The sequence below is a fragment of the Trichosurus vulpecula genome, chromosome 3, assembly GCF_011100635.1.
Source record: "Trichosurus vulpecula isolate mTriVul1 chromosome 3, mTriVul1.pri, whole genome shotgun sequence".
Taxonomy (NCBI): domain Eukaryota; kingdom Metazoa; phylum Chordata; class Mammalia; order Diprotodontia; family Phalangeridae; genus Trichosurus; species Trichosurus vulpecula.
The window spans coordinates 65,456,211-65,471,481 of NC_050575.1; positions in this window are offsets into that span (position 1 = coordinate 65,456,211).

Here is a 15,271-nt window from a genome sequence, read left to right on the forward strand (position 1 = left end):
ATAGCTCTGAAATTTGGCTATAATATTTCTTGGTGTTTTCAGTTTGGGATCTCTTTCAGGGGGTAATCGGTGAATTCTTTCAATGACTATTTTGCCCTCTGGTTCTAGGACCTCTGGGCAGTTGTCTTTGACCATTTCTTCGAAGATACTGTCAAGGCTCTTTTTTTCATCGTGGATTTCCAGTAGACCAATAACTCTCAGATTGTCTCTCCTGGATCTATTTTCCAGGTCAGTTGTTTTGTCAATCAGATATTTCACATTTTTTTCTATTTTTTCATTCTTTACATTTTGTTTTATTACTTCTTGGTGCCTCATAGATTCATTAGCTTCCACTTGCTCAAGTCTAATTTTTAATGAGTTAGTGTTTACATTTTGCTTTTGAGTCTCCTTTTCCAATTGGTTGATTTTGCCTCTCAAGGTGTCCTTTTTTCTCTCTAGATTCTGAATCTCCGTAGCCATTTTGCCAATCTTATTCTTTAGGGACTTGATTTCATCAGTGGATTTTTTCTCCCTTTTTTCTATTTTTCCATATTTTCTTTTAGCTCCCTAATTTGGTTTTTAAAATCCTCCTTTAGCTCTTTCAGCAGTGCTTTTTGGGCTGGAGACCAGTTCATATTACCTTTTGAGGTATCTGATGTATCTACAGTATCATTACTTACCGCTTCCATATTGGTATTTTGAGTCTGCCTGTCTCCATAAAAAGAATCTATTGTCCTTGGTTTTTTTGTGTTCTTCTTCATGTTGGTTTGCCTTTTGCTGGATTTACAATGAATTTCTACCTTTGGGCCTCAGGGCTTTCTGTCCCAGCTTTCTTATTCTGGGGGTTGTGAGTCTAGAATTATAACCTTCAGTTTCCTGAGGTGTGGGGGAGGGGTCTGGGTCCCTGGCGTCTCACTCCCTGTGGGTGCTCTCCAGCACTTGCTTTTCAGCAATGGTCTCAGCTGTTTGTTGTTTGAGCTGATGTCTGGCACTTCCCCTGGGGGAGCAAGGTTACATCTGGGCTCCTGGCATTGACCACTGCCGACTCTGCCCCTCGGGGACTAATGAACTTCTGCTATTTGACCACTGAAGCCCCACTACTTTCTGCTCAGTTCCAGCATTCTTTTTTTCCCCCCTGAGGGATTCTCTGGGTGGGGAGGGGAGGGATTAGATCTGTTTACCTGGACATTAAGAACTCCCGGAAGTTCAAGAAGCCACGTTTAATACGTTTGGGCTGCAAACTTCTGGAGACGGTGTTTCATGGGTGGCGTCACGCTGCCTCTTGTCGCTTTCACAGACTGCCATCCTGTGGTGGGAGTCCTGGGGATCTCTGCCGGTTTCCCGCGCCCAGCTTTCTCCCAGCCCGTCTCCCACGTGGATTTCCCGGCCAGCTGCTTCTGCCTTGGTCTGGAGCAGCTCTGCACCGAGCACTCTCCGAGCCTACAGATTCGTGCCTCCGGCCTTTCAGACTCTCCCAGCTAGGAAATTTGCCCCACGCAGACTGCTCGTGGTTTCTGACTCTCTCAGATCTGCTCAAATTCACTTTTTTATAGGAATCTGACAGACCTTGTGAGAGAACTCTGGTGAGACGCTGCCTTCATGCGGCCATCTTCTCAACTCTCTTCTTAAAGAAATTATTCAAGATATATAGGTTTAAGACTTCTGAATTGGAGAAAATATTTGACATCTTATTTTTAAATAATCAATTAATCCTAATTTTCTTTTTTTAATTTAACATTTTATTTTTCCTCCTTTGCAATATGTTAAACCTGAAAATTTGGTTGAAGGAAACAACAGAGCTAGGTGATAGAAAAATCCATGTTGTTTATTATTTTCTCTTAAAGCATAGCGGAGCTAGCTTACTTGTACGTACAAGGAGTCAGAGTATAAACTCTGGCTGCCTGAACAAAGCAATGAGAAAACTTATATGCGTTATTTTAGCAGAGCTAGTAAGCCTGTATGACCTCATTTTTATGACCCCCATGTATGTTTAACTATGATACAAGAAGAGGATTTTCCTTAATGGAATAGATTGTAAATACAACAAATTAGATAGTTGACAAAGTGTCAATTGGAATTACAACCCCAGGATCTCTGTGTTTAATTCGCCATTAACATTCCACAACATAGTATATGCCCATAAAATATTAAGATAAAGAAAAGTCACATAATTCAAGATAGTCTCTGGAGTCAAGGTTTTCACCCTTAATGGCCATGGACAGAGCAAGGAATGCTCAGTCCGGATTTTGTTGATATAAGATAGAGATATCCCTGAGCTTACTCAGAGAACAAAGAGACTGTTAGGATCAGGCTTTACTTCTGATTAAGTAGTTCAGGCCCTGAGTCTTATTGAAATTACAAAAATGATATAAAATAGTATAATATTTTCCACAAATATAAAAACAACTTTCAACATTCATTTTTGAAATTGAATTCCAAATTCTCTCTCTCCCTTCCCATCCCCTCATTGAAAAGGCAAGCACTTTGATATAGGTTATGCATGTGTGGTCATGCAAAACATATTTCCATGTTAGTCATGTTGTAAAAGAAAACATAGATCAAAATAAAATCCCAAGAAAAATAACCAAAAAAAACAAAGTATCCTTCCATCTGTATTCAGACTCTATCAGTTCTTTCTCTGGGAAGGGATAGCATTTTTCATAAATCCTTTAGGATTGTCTTGGATCATTATATTGCTGAGAATTATCTAAGTCATTCACAGTTGTTCATCTTACAATATTGCTGTTACTGTGTGCAATGTCCTCCTGGTTCTACTCATTTCACTTTCTATCAATTCATGTAAGGCTTTCCAGGTTTTTTCTGAGAGCATCTAGTTCATCATTTCTTATAGTACAATAGTATTCCATCACAATGATATACTACAAATTGTTCAGCTATTCTCCAATAGATGGGCATCCCCTCAATTTCCAATTCTTTGCCACCAGAAAAGAGCTGCAATAAATATTTGGACAGAGTTCCAAATTGCTGTACATAATTAATCCTAATTTTCTTGCATACATACATATATACACATGCATATAAACGCAAACACTATTTCTTTGTTTCATTGGTTGCCATGGCTATAGAATTCTTCACTACCAGCTAGTCTAAAGGTCACGAGTTGCTATACTTTGCTTGTCATCAGAAAACAGATACCTTTGTCATCAGAATACTACTTGAAGTCTTTCTGTCATGGAAGAATCTTTCCAAGCTTTCATTCCACTGATACAGTCTTTAAAAACCCAGGCCCACCTCATGCCATGATGAGTTATCAGGGTGGAATTTTTGTAGTGGTCTTCAGAATATAGTATTTCAAAATCACAGAGTCAGAACTGGAACCAAGGAATCTAGAATGTAAAAAGTCAAAATTAGAAGCTGTCTTTTAGACCCAAGTTCTTCATCTTATATATAGAGAAATTAAGAGCCAAGGAGAGAAAGGGACTTGTCTGAGATTGCAGTACTATTTGATGTTTGGATTTCCTGATCTCTGATTTAATGTTCCATATTGATTTCTATCAAGAAAAAAGTGATGAGAACTGATATATGGGTTAACTGAAGGCCTTTTCATATGATTTATGGGATAAATACTCTATTTATAGTAAAATCCCTATAAAAATTTAAGAACTAATTTATTGCCCTGGAGATTTGAGATTCAGTGTAACAAGCAGGGAATACAGGGTATCGCAAGGTTCAGATAGGACATCTAGGTTTCCTGAGTCTAAATTGTTATAAATATGCTGTGACTATGGCTAGACACAAATGAATGCTAGACTCTGGCAATTAGTGGATGCCAATGCATCTGATTCTCCAGAGAAGAAGCTGTTTTAGACCTACTGGATAACCTGATTTATGCTCAAAAAGGTATTCAGAAGAATTCTTCAGCAATCCTAACTTTCATATACTTCAGTATTTAAGGATTTATAATTTATTTGCTGTGGCTTCCTATTCTGAAGGAGACTGTGAGACTAATATGACTTGGCAAATGGTCTTCAACTGTTGCTTTGAATAAACAAAAATCATCATTATTTAGACAACTAATGGTGAGTTCCTATGAACTTGCTCTGGACCTTGGCCAAAAGAAATAAAATTGATCACATTAGACCCATACTTGAGGATCTGACAGAGGCTCCTAAAGTGGGCAATACTACCCCCTGGGGGTGTGTGTCAACAATCCGGCTGGCAGCTTCTGTGGGGGTATAAGATTCACCCACAGCCAGCACCCAGAAAGCTGCCAACAGCACAGGTTCTTTCGATCTGCTTAATTAAGGAAAGCAAGGTGAAGGGGTTGACAAGCTTACTTTTAATTCAAATATCATTCAGTTAGTTCAGGGGAAAAAAAACCAGCACCCTGAACTTCAAAACAAAATGCAAATTACAGACATCAATAGACTTTGTCTGATTCAAGTCCCAACAGATAGTTACCACAGTTCAACAAAGTTTCAACATCCGGGTTTACAAGCTGGAGGGCTCCTTAGCTACAGCTGCCCGGAGTCTCCTCATCAACACCATCTCCAGAGCCCCACACCAATAGCTCTGTCCTCCCTTCTTATAGGGCTTTAGACATCATCAGACATCATCTGAATCACCAGAGCTCAGGCTCTGGTGATTGGTTCTTGAGTTGGCCCCTCCCCTTAGGACCCTGGGATGTTCACATCCACATGGATTACATTAACACCTAATGGGGTTTGGGCCTGGGGCTTAGCACCTAGTAAAGCTCACTGAGATAAACTGAGTCACTCAAAGAAAACAAAGACAATTCTGGTTACAGGGTGCTAGAGCAATCAAGGGGGTGGTAGTAACCCTTGGTGCAACCGGGGGGGTGTTGAATAAAAATTAGGGGGCAGTGGAAGCATAAAGAAAGAAGAGAAGAACATTTTGATAAACTTCATATATGTTTAATCTGTTGTGTAACAGAGTTAAAGTCATAGCGATTGCATTATTTTCCAAATAAACACACAAACTATAAGTTATAACTGATCAGTGATCAAGTCTGCTGACTGGTCTTAACAAGCAAGTATTGGCAGGTGAGTGTGTCGTGCATTTTCAGCAAGTCCAGCATGCATTAGTAGGAATATATTTATGTAATGCCTTGTTTACAATGTGATACTATATGGTTACATGATGTAATATTGTATCATCAAAATTTCAGTTCAGGAAAAAATCTTACAAATTTATAATAAATTATTAAATTTAAGATGTCATTTAAAAATATTTTGTGTTTTTAAAAATTATGTAAATTTCAAAAAAAAAAGTTAAAATGTTAAAGATTTCTGAAGGGGCATTGAATGATTTTTTTTTGAGAAGGGGGGGATAGGCCAAATTAGTTTGGGAGCCTTTGATATATTGGAATTTGAACTCTTCTGGAATAACCTTCAGGAATCCAAGGTTACTCCCACACTATTATGAGGCACTGGAGCAGGACTTTAGCAGAGCACCTATTGATATTCTACTTAAAATGATACACACATTAAAATATCCCTGACACTTTCCCTCCCCAGAGTAGCACTGCTACTAGAGACCTTGCTAGTCTTTCACACTCCTTTCCACTAAATATTTTCCTCACCATTGATACCTAGTCCGTCATATCTTCACTACCTTTGAAAATTCCTGTAACTTAGAGCACTCCCCTATGTCCTGCCTCTTTACACAGTTGTTGAGGGAATCTCAATAGATGGTTGACTTCGTCCTTTCTCCTTGATGACCTTGCTTCTGAGACCTTCCCTTTTCTGTCACAGAAATAGTTCAGTCAATGGAGTATGAACCACACAGTTGTACCCAGCTCATTTCTCAGAGTGGTTCAGGGTACAGGGAAACCTAGGAGCACTTGGAGGTGAGCATTACTATTGCTACCTCTTTAGCTATCTCCAGAAATTTGCCTCATTACTCATTCCCCATAAGTCACTTAATCACAAGATCAAAGAATTAAAAGGTACCACTGAGACCAGCTAGTCCAATTCAGACCTAAAGAAGAATCCATTCTACAACATCCCCAACAAGTGGTGCTCCATTCTCTGCTCAAAGATATCCATTTCCAAGAAGAGACTTCTGTTTTTGCTAAACTAATTGTTAGAAAGTTTTTCCTTATGCCAAATCTAAACCTGCCTCTGAAACTTTTACTTAATACTCTTAATTCTCTTCTCTGGAGCCAAGCAGAACAAATTGAATCCCTTTTCCACATGGAATAGTATTGTTCCCTAAGAAGAGATAAATATAAGGAATTCAAAGTAGCCTTCCAGAATCAGAGAATTTGAGACCTGGAAGGATCTTGGTGGCCATCTGATCCAAACCATAAAAAAGGAATTCCTACTACAATGTACCTAACAAGGAGTCATCTAGTCTTTGTTGATGATCTCCAAAGAGGGAGAAGACTCAGTAACCAAAAGCAGCCCTTTCCATTTTGGGACTGCTCTAATTGTTAGGATTTTTTTCCAATCTCAACCCTATATTTGTTTCTTTCTAACTTCTACCCTTACTACCCAGTGCTCCTCATTCTGCCCTCTAATGCAAAATAGAATAAGAATAATCCATCTTCTCCACGGCTGCCCTTCAAGTACTTGAAGAAAACTATTAAGTCTTCTCCTCTCCCGGCTAAACGCCCATAGTTTCTTCAATAATTCATTATATAAATGGATTTAAGGCTTTTCCATCCTGGTTGCCCTATTCTAAATTCTCTACAATTTATTAATGTCCTTAACCTGTGGTTCCTCCAAACTGAACATAGATACCTAGGCCACAGTGCAGAGAAACTACCACTTCTTTATTTTTGGATTCTATTCCTAACCTAATGCAGCCCAAGACTGCACTAGATGTTTTAGCTACCGCATCATACCATTGACTCATATTATCTTGCAGTCCACTAAAATCCTCAGACATAATTTTAAAAAAAAAAAACCTACTTCCTGACTATGCCTTCTCTATTTTATATTTATGAAGTTTATTTTATCTTATTATGTCCCTTCGGATACTCTAACCCGTCGAGAACTTTTCAGCTCCTTACTTGGTCATCCATTGTATTAGTGACCATCCAAGTTTTGTATCATCTGCAAATTTGAAAAGCATATCCTCTATGTCATTAAATGAGTCATTGACAAAAAATGTTAATAAGCAAAAGGTGAAGCAGAGATCCTTGGGATAATCCATTGGACATCTGTCAACTTGGCACTGAACTCAGACTTAAATGAACTATTACAGAGCAATGCAATCAACACCAGGAAAACAACTTAAATAATGACCATGATAGTGTAAGTGGGGAAGGCATTGAGTAACCTCCAACCGTGCTACTGCAATTGACAATATTGATTCCAGAGTATTGATAGTGAATTATACCTTCCTCATTGGCAGAAAAGAAATGATGGACTATCAGTGAAGAATGAGACATACATTTTCAGCTGCAGTCAATGTATTGTTTGTTTCAATTAACTTTACTTCTTTGATACAAATGAAAATTCTATTGCATGTCAAAGGAATCCCTAATAAATGGCAGCGCTAAGTGTCCTTGGGCTGGGACCTATTGTTGGCTAATCAATGAGAGTCAGAATGAATTGGGCTTAAGGCATAGTCTTAAGAAAGAAATCTAGCCAGTGAACTCCAAGATGTCTTGCTAGGTTTCAGCCATTGAAATTTACATTCCTTTGGTCAGGTCCACAGGTAAGGGCATGGTTCTCTATGTGAACATAGGGAAAAGAAAGGAAGGGAAAGGAAAGAAAGGAAGGAAAGAAAGGAAAGGAGAAAGAAAGGAAAGGAGAAAGAAAGGAAAGAAAGGAAGGAAGGAAGGAAGAAAGGAAACAAGGAAGGAAGAAAGGAAGGAAGGAAAGAAGAAAGGAAGGAAGGAGGGAGGGAGGAGGAAGGAAGGAAGGGAAGGAAGGAAAGAAAGGAAAGGAGAAAGAAAGGAAAGAAGAAAGAAAGGAAAGATGGAAGGAAGGAAGGGAAGGAGGGAAGGAAGGAAGAAAGGAAGGAAGGAAAGAAGGAAGGAAGGAGCTGAGATGTCCAACTGGAATTGGCCAGTTATGTCTCCAGTGGGGTAGCTCAGATTACTCACAGGTTGTTTGTCCTTTATTCTTGAAGAGGACCATGACATTAGGAAAATGATGCCATGACTTGCAAGTGAATTGGATTTAAGCAAGGGAAGGCTGTGCAAGGTCACCAATGTCACTTTTTCCTCTGGAACCATCTGGGTCCAGTGGCAAGATATAGATCAGGAAGACTGGAGATGGCCCCATGGAGACTTAACAAGAAGTGGGGAAGAGCAGAGAGTGATGCCCAGCAGGTAGCTAGGAAGATGTGACACATATCTGGGTAGCAGTAGAATGCAGTGCCTACCTCCACCAAGCTGAGATCAGAACACTGACATTACTGGAAGAAATCACCAGCTGTTCAGATATGTGAGTTGCTCCATGTGTCTCTTGGCCAAATGTACTCCCTAAATGTCTATGCACCTTGAGCGTTTCCTGTGCACTCAGCATAGTCAGGCTATAGGTTTATTTGTGTGGAAGTAGACTCAAAGTAAGGGGTATTGGGATGTTCTATTGTTCTTTTTATTACAGTAGGATTGCATTGAGGATAGACCCTTTTAAAAACCTATCCTTTGGCTGATTAGGGTGTAGTTGCAGAAACTTCTCCTGCTGTCAGTTGGCTCTGACTGACGACCCCAGGAATTCTTAATATGTCTCCAACCCTGGAAATGTCTATCTCAGGATTACTGTTCAGTCACCTATGAAGAGATGAAAAAATACAATGCAAAAGTGGCAGTCAAAGCCTTAAGATCCTGTTTGATGCTCATCCAGTCACTGTTGCTCTGTGCAAACACCCACCATAACTGCAAGGGAAAGAGGGGAGGGGAGCTTATTCATCTACATCACAGGAAATCCAAGAGAGATATTCATATAGTCCCCATGTGTTCAACAGATAAGAAGAGAGAGGATGTGGAAGAGATTGAAGTAATCCCTCTCTTTAAAGACTATTGAGGGGGTGGCTCTCCCTGGCTCAGTGGCCTATCCTCTTTGATGTATCCCTCTTCCTCTGCTGCCATCATGAGTTCTAGGAAATTGCTTCACTATCCCTCCATCCTTCTGTGCTCATCACATTTCCCTCCCTCCGGTCATAGCCAGAGTTATCTCAGCTCAGCTTCGTTGTACCCTCCCTATCAGAATTGGATCAGATGATGGCTAAAGAGCTTTCTAGTGCTAATGGTCTACATATCTAGCATGTGAGACAGTGACATGTTTCTCAACAATTTGTTTTACCAACTTTGGGAATGGAGAAGTAATCATGAAAAGAGAGGCCCCAATCCTGTGATGGCTGTTTCTACTAAAGTACTCAATTTTGCCTCTTGCTTAAATCTGAATTTTCATTCAGCCTTATAATTTACTGGCAAGGAGAGCCTTACCTGGGGCCTAATAACAGGAAACTGAAAGTTTTTTTTTTTTTTTACTTTTCAGTTCTTCTCTGTCATTGCACATATGTGAAGCAAGTCACTTATGCATCTGTGAAATGAGTGGGTGGAGCTAAATGATCTCTATTGCCCCTTCCAGTTCTACCATTCTGAGTAATGGAAACTTTTATGAAGCTAGAAAAGGGAAATTGCTGGTCTAGTTCTAAGCGCAGGGTATGTGATGAGAAAATGAAGAAGCCAGGGCCATTCCTAAAGGGAATAATGGGACTCCATTATGGAGATGGGAAGGAACCTGTTATCAGGGGATGTAATTGAAGCAGGAGAGTGGCAGTAAGTTACAGAGTCAACACAGTTTATTTATGGAAATGGACAGAAGGGAAGTAACTGGTGACAAAACTGAGAGATAAGATGAAAATAAATGTAAAAAGGGTTGGCATATTGACTGGGTGACCTTAAAATTTAATTCCCTAAAATTTAATTTTGTTCAAAGACACATATTAAATATGGAAAGGATGTTGCTGCTTTAGAGTCATGTAATATTTGGAACAATGTCCTTGTAACAATCAGATCATTCATTGAATGGCAGCTCTAAAAAGAAATTTGTCCTCTTTCTCTTCTTTTTCACCTCTCCTTTGTGTCAGATATATTGATGTAACTACCTATAATTTTTGCAAAGGTGAGACCCTTTAAACATGGGAGAAACCATTCTTTTTGGGGGTAAATTGCATTTTATTGCAATAACTCCATAATTATTTTCCTTTAGGCAAGCATGTCCTTGCACAGAGAAAGGCCTGCATTGCCACACTCACTTCCAGGCAGCTGTTTGTTTTTTGCTGAGTACACAGTTGACCAGTGAGCACATCTCTCCAAGAAGAGACTGTCAGGTTGTAACCTTACATTTGCTATCATGATGGCTTCCTGGGGTGCTCCAATGACATTAGAGTTAATATGTCAAGTGGTGCTCAGCACTTTGTAGGCTATGCTTAAGCTGGGAACATGCTCCCTGTCCCCTAAAGACTTTCTTCCTACTGGATATGTTAGGATCAGAGATATTCCAACTAAAAAGGAGCTTAGAGATCATTTGTTCCTAATTCTTGTTTTACAGAAGAGAAAACTGAGGGTCAAGTGACTTGCCCAAGGTCACACAGGTGGCAGAGCCAGGATTCAAACCCAGGTCCTCTGATTCCAAATCTAGAGCTCTTTCTATTACAGTATGCTCCCTGTTTATTAGTTACTTTATTTTATTCTTGTATTTTATCAACATGTGATCAAAAGACTTAGGGATAGAAGGAATCTTAGAGGTTATTGAATCCAATCCTTCATTTTAGAGATGAGGAACCTGAGGCTCAAAGTAGTCAAAAGTCATATTCATACAGATACTGAGTGTCTGAGGTGGGATTTGAATCTAGAGCTTCCTGACTTCGAGTCTAATGTCCTATCAACTAAGTCATCTTGCCTCTCCTATTTTATTTTATTTCACATAAATTACCCATACATAATCCATTGCATGAGAACTTATGGAGTGGCACTATCAAAGGGAAAAGAAACCTGGATTTGGAGTCAAGTTCCTATCTCTGTCACTTACTAGCTCTGCAATCTCTGGTAAATCACTTCTCCATATCAGGCCTTATATGTATGATGAGAAGGTTAGATTAGATTTGGGTAGGGTAGCCTGTAGTCTCAAGGCTGCATGTGGCCTTCTAGGTCCTCAAGGATGACTATTTGACAGAGTTCAAGTTTTACAGAACAAATCCTTTTATTAAGGGGATTTGTTCTGTGAAGTTTAGATTCATTCAGGCGGTACTTGAGGACCTATAGGGTCCTCAAATCCCCTTAATAAAAGGATTTGTTCTGTAAAACTTGGACTCAGTCAAAAGGTTGCATTTGAGGACCTACAGGTTACATGTGGCCTCGAGGCCGCAGGTTCCCCACCCCTGGATTAGAAGACATCTAGGGTCCCTTCCAGCTCTAACATCCTGGGACAAAATTCACTGGAAGATAAAGGAGAGTTTGTAAATGGGTGGGGGAGGGGGCGCCTATTGAGGGGCCGGAGCCAAGATGGCAGCTGGAAAGCAGGGACTTGCTTGAACTTCCCGCCAGGTCCCTTCAAAAATCTATAAAAAATGGCTCTGAACAAATTCTAGAGCTGCAGAACCCATGCAATAGCACAGGGAAGCAGGGCTCCAGCCTAGAATAGCCTGGATGATGGCTGGGTAAGGTCTATCGCATTGAGCTGGGAGCGGAGTGGAGCAGAGTCCAGCATGGTGTGAACCTGGACCAACCAGACCAGGAGCTGGGAAGAACAGGCCCTAGTGCCCTGAATCAGTGGCTGTGGCAGTTACCAGACTTCTCAACCTACAAACACCAAAGACAACAGAGAAGGTTAGTGGGAAAAGCTGTGGGGAGAGAGCGAAAGGAGTACGCAGTTCAGCCACCGCCCTGGGGGCAGCAGAGGTGGTGTAGCCATAGAACTACAGCTGCAGTTGCTTGAATACTGTGGAAACACAATAAGAATAACACAAGATCTAGCAGCTTCTACATTAAGGGATCAAAGGGTTTAGATTATGATATTCTGGAGGTCAATGGAGCTAGGGTTGAAACCAAGAATCATCTACCCAGCAAAACTGAGTATCATGATCCAAGGCAAAATATGGATTTTCAATAAAAAAGAGGACTTTCAAGCTTTCTCAGTGAAAAGACCAGAGCTGAATAGAAAATTTGACTTTCACACACAAGAATCAAGAGAAGCATGAAAAGGTAATCAAGAAAGAGAAATCATAAGGGACTTACTAAAGATGAACTGTTTGTTTACATTCCTACATGGAAAGATGATGTGTGTAATTCATGAGACCTCAGTATTAGGGTAGTTGAAGGGAATATACATATACATACATACATATGTGTATGTATGTATATATATGTAAATATATACATATATAGACAGAGGGCACAGGGTGAGTTGAATATGAAGGGATGATATCTAAAAAAGTCAAATTAAGGGATGATAGAGGAATATATTGAGAGAGGGAGAAAGGGAGAGATAAAATGGGGTAAGTTATCTCACATAAAAGTGGCAAGAAAAAGCAGTTTTGTTGGGAGGGAAGAGGGGGCAGGTGAGGGGGAATGAGTGGATCTTGCTCTCATTGGATTTGACCTGAGGAGGGAATAACATATGCACTCAACTGGGTATCTTACCCCACAGGAAAGAAGGAGGAAGGAGATAAAATAGTGGGGGTGATAGAAGGGAGGGCAGGTGAGGGATGAGGTAATCAAAAGCAAACACTTTTGAAAAGGGACAGGGTTAAGGGAGAAAATTGGATAAAGGGGGACAGGATAGGAAGGAGCAAAATATAGTTAGTCTTTCACAACATGAGTATTGTGGAAGGGTTTTGTATAATGATACACATGTGGCCCATGTTGAATTACTTGTCTTCTTAGGGAGGGTGGGTGGGGAGGGAAGAGGGGAGAGAATTTGGAATTCAAAGTTTTAAAAGCAGATGTTAAAAAAAAAGTTTTTGCATGCAACTAGGAAATAAGATATACAGGCAATGGGGCATAAAAATCTATCTTATCCTCCAAGAAAGTAAGGGAAAAGGGGATGAGGGGTAGTGGGGCGACAGAAGGGAGGGTTGACTGGGGAATGGGGCAATCAGAATGTATGCCATCTTGGAGTGGGAGGGAGGGTAGAAATAGGGAGAAAATTTGTAATTCAAACTCTTGTGAAAATTAATTCTGAAAACTAAAAATATTAAATAAATAAATAAATAATGATTTAAAGAAATAAAAAAAAGAAAGTTATGTTGACTCAGTGACCCATTGTTCTCAACACTGCTTGTTAATCAGCATTGAGGGAGTCTCTGTCGGATAAGGTGACACAAAGTCTGCAGCTTTTTCCATTACTTACTCTTTGTCACGCACCCCTACCTATGACATTTTTACCTTGTTAACTCAAAACAATTTCCCAAATCCATGAGGCATGCATTGCAACTGGATTTATTACAAGAGAAAGGCACATGCACATGGCAACTTCCTATATCAAGGACCCCAGTGGTGCGGGGAAAGCCTTGGTATTTACCAACCCCTACCTGCAAATTGTCACATACTTTGCTACATTGGGGAGGAACTGAGATGCAAGGCCCCAGCCTCTCTTGCTGATGTGGACCTATCTGAATTGTCTTTATGTCTTTAGGAAATGTTAGGCAGATAATACACAGGAAGCACTGGAGGTTTGGACTCCAGCTTCTAACAGGTTCACTTTTGATCAGGTCACCCAGGAAAGACAGTTTCAAAGGGGTTACTAATAAGCTTTATTCTAATCTAGCCTTCTCTAACACAGTATTGCTGATAACAGAAGCACCACAAACTCCTACAGCATTCCTTAATCACCCTTCTCACAGGGGCCAACGAGAAGCGGGGGGCAATTACCCCTATGTCTCAATGGGGTTAGTCGAGATGGGCATGACTTGTACATTTAACCCTAAAGGCTTCCCCTAAATCCCCTCAAACCTCAATGGGGGCTGGTTGAGGCAAACACAGATTCCCCCCTCCCAAGCCTTGATGGGGGCTGATCAAGGCACACAGCATTCCAGCTTGTGCATTCAACCGTAAAGTTTCCCCAACTCACTGACCACTGACCACCTGTTTATAGGGCATCAGACAAAGAAGACATATTGCCAGCAATAGCCTCACAAGTTTACATCACCTTGTCCCTATATCTCACTGTGCAGTCGCAGTGGATGTTTACAGTTTCAGCACACATGTTTATATTATTTATCCTTATATAATGCTGTGCAAGTGTAGTGGAGATGTTTCAAACCATGAGCTTGGGAACTCATATCTAATACCTGAGAAACAGAAATTGTTATGGCCACGGATCCTGGGAAACTGAACTCTAAGAAATAATAACAAAAATCCACTTTACACACACTAAAATCCACCTTACTTACTCTAAAATTCACCTTTCTGAAAGGAAAGTCACCAATAAAAGCTGACCCCACCTTGAAACCATCACTGATATCTAGCGATTAGCCTTTTAATGTGGTACTACCTTGACATACATATAATAAACTCCTTTAAATTCTCTTTGTCCTGAATTTTGCCTCCTTAAGCCACCTGAAAGCCCAAATGAAGTATCTTTCTTTCCACAGGGGGCATTGGGACTAGCTCATTTAATAGGATTAGACTTCCTGGAAAAGACAAACTTTAAGGCAATTGATAAAATAAACTAATCATACCCCCGATGAGGAGTATATAGTGATTTTGGCTGCTGGTGGAAACTATAGAGGAGGTCACTAGCTTCCTCAGCCCAACCTGGGTCTTTTTAGTCTTGCTTTTAAGTTGATTTGCATGGTAACCAGGGGACATTTCAGGGGTTAAAGAGAATCTCTTCTCCCACATTCACCCAGCTCCTTTGCAGCTTTGCTAAGTGGAGTCCCTAAGAGGATTTGAACTATTCTCAACTAGCAAATCAGAAGTATGGCAATAATTAAAAGCCCGAGTCAGAAAAGAGTTTAGTTTGAGTGAGCCCTAAAGAGTAGGAGGAGAAAAAGGAAGCTAGGCCTTGAAGTCTTGTCTTTCAAACTCCTAGCATAAGGAGATTCTTTTTGACCTCAATGCTAACCTTTATTATGCAAATCAACTCAGGAGCAAAACTAAAAAGGGTCTGGTAGGTCTGGTGGAGCTGGTAATTTCTGCCTTGCTTCCCATGAGGAACCAAACTCTAGGTACTTCACCCCAGTTTCAAATGTACTTCCTCCAACATCAACTATATTCACTGAATGAAACAAAGCATTTATTAAGCATTCACCACACGCCTAGCACTGTGCTAAATCCTGGGAATATAAATGGAAAAGGAGGACAATCTCTGCTCTCAAGGAGTTTAACTCTCTGAGTAGGGAAGAT